The 4,609-nt window shown below is 33.3% G+C and overlaps 1 protein-coding gene across 1 annotated transcript in view; it reads right to left on the minus strand.

Annotated features, from left to right (window-relative positions):
- Positions 1–3,476, minus strand: part of LOC107455443 (Na(+)/citrate cotransporter) — a gene marked incomplete at its 3' end in the record, with an annotated part of 35,291 nt that extends 31,815 nt beyond the window's left edge. The window contains 1 exon segment of the mRNA XM_071177943.1: positions 3,339–3,476.
- Positions 3,477–4,609: the final 1,133 nt, after the last annotated feature.

Below are 4,609 nucleotides of genomic sequence, written 5' to 3' on the forward strand. Positions count from 1 at the left end.
GTAAGACCAATAGTAACCGACCTACCCCCGAAGGAGTTTGCGGATAAGGGTTTCACCCGTTTGCACGTGACTAAACACTACCAAACTACAGAAAAGTAAAAGTACTAAATTAAAAAGATTAAAACACATAGGAATAATCCCAAAATCTAACCGAATCGAATCCCAGAATCGGCCGAAGTAGTAAAGTGACTGATGCACATTAAATCTGTCGAGTCGCAAAAGTCCTCCATGTTCCCTTAACAAATCAAAACCTCTGGGGGTACTGGATTGGAGATCGATCTTTCTCTGATTCAGGTCAAAATTACGATCTGTAGATGAAGGAATAGATGAATGAATAGATGAATGAATGCGATCGCTCTATAAACGGGTGTGACGTGTGTGCGGCAGAAGTCAAATTCTGGGCCATAGATGGCGCCACTGAAAAACAATAAACGCACACGCAACCTTAAATTTTCTCTGTTTCACCAAGCAGGCTTGCCCGTGTGGCAAGTAGCTTTAGAAACAACAGCAGACATAGATCGGAAGGGGAAGGAAATTTTAACCAGATCCCTATACCTATGCGGTTCATCTCAGCGACTGACTAAAGGACTTTCAATTCCACAGATTTTACGAGCACGTTTATCGCATGGACTCAGTAGATCTTAGCGGAGTCAAATCACGGCCCCTCAGAGTCCGATTCTCTGACCACAGGGTTATCGCAGCCCTTTAGGAAATATATGACTTAGAAGTAAACTTATAATACGATTTTTTTAAAACCTTCCAAGTAATGGTAGATTTTTAATACTTTTTAATTGTTGCATTAAAAATGATAAAATTTTAATTTTTGGTTCATTTTGCATGTATGAGGGATATTTTTACAGTGTATTATTTTACATTTTAGTTTAGAAAATTTATATAATTTTTCGTTGTACTTCTAAGCATTGGGGCATCAATAAAACCAATTAAAATTTTTATTTAGAGAATAGCTCTTTGAAATTACATAAACTGAAAAACAAATCATAAAATGTTTCTTGGGTGATTAAAATAATGTCCAATATATTAGATATTGTTATTCAAAAATTAAACTCAAATATCTCTGTTCGGAAAAAATATCTCGTAAGTGTAATTTGTAAGTCAATTGCTTGACCTTTCTGAGAAGTTTTTCCTGACTGTACATTTTTCAAGTCAAACGGAATAATAACTTAAAACTTCATCGTTGAATTTCAATGAATGGAAAGTTGTGCAGCATATTTAAAATGCGTCCTTTACAAAAAGTACGTAAGATTATTTCATTCTGATAATGTCCAATGTATTAAATATTGGGTAATATATTGGACAAAATAATGTCCAATATATTAGATATTGGTTAGTATATTGGACAAAATAATCTCCAATATATTAGATACTGGTTCTCAAAAGGTTAAACTCAAATATTTCCGTTCGGGAAAAAATATCTCGTAAGTCTAATTTTGAATTTTCGTTCAATTGCTTAACCTTTCGGAGAAGTTTTTCTTGACGCTACATTTTTCAAGTCAAACGGAATAATAACTTAAAACTTCATCGATGAATTTCAATGAATTGAAACTTGCGCAGCCTATTTAAAATGCGTCCTTCACAAAAAGTGCGTAAGATTATTTCATTTGAGAACTTAGTGCTTTTACATTAAAATATACTCTGCCGAGTTAGATGCGAAATTTGCATTTTATTTTTTTTAAAATTCACTCTATTTAAGGCAAAAATCGTGTCAAAATATTTCTAAAATTGTCGTATATAGTCAAAATATTTCTCTTTATCCTTGTTTATAAGTGCGTGGTACTACTGCTGTTCCGGCCAATCACAAATCGAAAAATTGATCAAAGATCGCCATTTTGTTTTGCACCTCTTACGAAAAACTAATTTTTAAAATAATATGCTTATTTTGTCTGCTGCAAAAGTTGACTAACCTCTTAATGTCACAAATGCTTTTTAAATAAATCATGACACATTTTAGACACAATTGTTATTATATATCCATCAAAAAATTAACTGCCGAATAACAAAAGTTCTGATATGTCTTATTTCATAAAAATATATATATATTTTAAAATTAAAGAAAATACAATTTTTGGAGCAAACGATTTTTGATTAGCATTTTTGGAATCGTTTTCTTATTTCTAGTTTCAAAACTAATTTCAAATCATTCCCTAACTGGAAAGAATTCTTTACAGAAAAAATGAATCCAAAGACAAGGATAAGTAACCTTATAATAATAGACATGATGGACTAAGAATTTGTACATATGCATAGAAAAAAAAATTTCTCTAATGTGATTACATTATAATTCAGAAATTTATAAAATTAATGTTTATCAATTTTAATGAACGAAATTCAACAGACTTTCTATGAGAAATATGTTGAAATTAACATTCCAAGTTTGAATACTTAGCGAAATATTAGCCTTATTTTATTCCCCAACAAAAACTTAAAGTTTGTAGTTAGAAATAGGAATGAAATTTTTCATCATCTAAAGAATCTTTTTATCGGAAAATCTCAATACTTCTTCACTCTAATAATTTTTAGGAAATAGAAATTAGTACACAATTGTGAGTAGTGGTACAAATTTTAAAATATAGTTTCAGCATTTTTACAGAATTTTCTCAAGCATTTTGGTATAATACTTATCAAATAAAATTTGACTTCTTTTTAATTATGCATACATTTATTACACTTTGTATAAATTATCTCAAAATAGCATATAATTTATTTATTTCAAAAACATATAAATAAATATTATCGTTACAACATATCGTTACAACATTATCATTACAACATTTACAATATTATCGTTACAAGATTTCTTGAAGACATAATAATCGTTACAACATTATTATGTGTTCAAGAAATCTAATTTATATTTGATGCTTAATTGAATAATAAAGTTTCAAAACTGAACAATTAACTGAACATCGAAACAACATAGTCTTGCAATAGAAATAAGTCCATTTTTTTTTTAAAAAATTTCCTAATAAAAATTGCATAAATAATTAATGATCTATTAAGAAAAACATTTTTACGCTGTCCTGATAAATATTGAAAATTATAAATAAAGTTGTTTAATATCTTTTGATCTTTATTTTAACGTAAAACTAAATATTTTCTTTATTAGATATCATAGAGCTTTTGTTATTTAAATTTGAATCACTAATCAATAAGATAATTTATTACCTATAAAATTCAATTTCATTTGAAATGATTTTTGTCAGATTATAACCCTAAATAAAATTTTAAATCCCGATTTAAGGCATACATTCAGCATTTATCAAGCATTGATGTGTAAAAATTTACTTTTTTTCTAAGAATACTAAGCACTAAGAACTTACCTAAAAATAAGCATATATAGATTAAATGTCGATCTTGTACGTGTATCTGCTTATATCTGCAGAGTATAAGACCACAAATAATCCGAGAGAAATGAAAAATGCAAGCGAAACTTTTCAAAATAAAATTATAAAACATTTCTGGCACTTTTTGACTTAAAATAAAATCACACATTAAAAATGAATCTTCGACGTAGAACATTTCTTGGTCACTCTTTAACCAAAAAATAAAAGAAAGCATATTGCGATGAAAGTCGAAACTGAAGTTCAGTTTTTATTCATTTATTCACATGCATATGAAGAGCGTCCCGCAGTGGACTGATCGTTAAGACACGGTTCCCAGCAGATCACCGAAGTCAAGCATCACTGGCTACGGTCAGTGTGCGGGTGGGTGACCACTTGGATCAGTCTGCGTAGGGACCGAGGGTGTGCGGTATTGGTCCTCGTTAAACTGTGCTACCGTAAAGTGCTCGACTTCGCGCGCAGGTCGTCGGGGTACCGAAGCGGGGGTGCCATCCCTTCCGCAGAGGAGCAAAATTGTGAGGACATGTCTTCGGATCATCCTCCGGGATGCTTCCCAGACCGTCGCCAATAGCCCATTGTGCAGCTCTAGTGCGACGTAAAGTAACAACAACAACAGCATATGAAGAGCCGTGGTAGCCCAGTGATTAGAGAATCGTACATCGGTCCGGAAGAACTGGGGTTCAATCCTCGAGTTCACTAAGCTCCACCAAGCACATGCTATATACATGCTCGTAAAAATCTGTGGAATCGAAAGTGCAGTGGCCGGTCTCTGCACAGTACCATGGGTACAAGAATCTGGAGGAAATTTCCTTCCACATTCGATCTGCGTCTAAATTGGGGTAGTGGCCTTACGAATATGATCTCCTTTGCGGCCGATAAAAATTGTGCATCTCAGATCATTCCCAGGTCCTGTTACCGAGACCGTCGCCACTAGCCCATTCTGCAGTTCTAGTGCGACGTAAATAAGCTACTACTTTTACTGCAATTGATATTTTTTAACTTTGGTTTATAGTAGTAGTAGTTAATTTACGTCGCACTAGAGTTGCACAATGGGCCATTGGCGACGGTGAGGGAAACATCCCTAAGGATGATCCAAAGACAAGCCATCACAATTTTGATCCTATGCAGAGGGGATGACACCCCCGCTTCGGTAGCCCGGCGACCTGCATGCGAAGTCGAGCACTTTACGGTAGAACAGTTTAACGAGGACCAATACCGCACACCCTCGGTCCCTACGCAGACTGATCCAA

The sequence above is a fragment of the Parasteatoda tepidariorum genome, chromosome 2, assembly GCF_043381705.1.
Source record: "Parasteatoda tepidariorum isolate YZ-2023 chromosome 2, CAS_Ptep_4.0, whole genome shotgun sequence".
In the NCBI taxonomy this organism is placed as follows: Eukaryota; Metazoa; Arthropoda; class Arachnida; order Araneae; family Theridiidae; genus Parasteatoda; species Parasteatoda tepidariorum.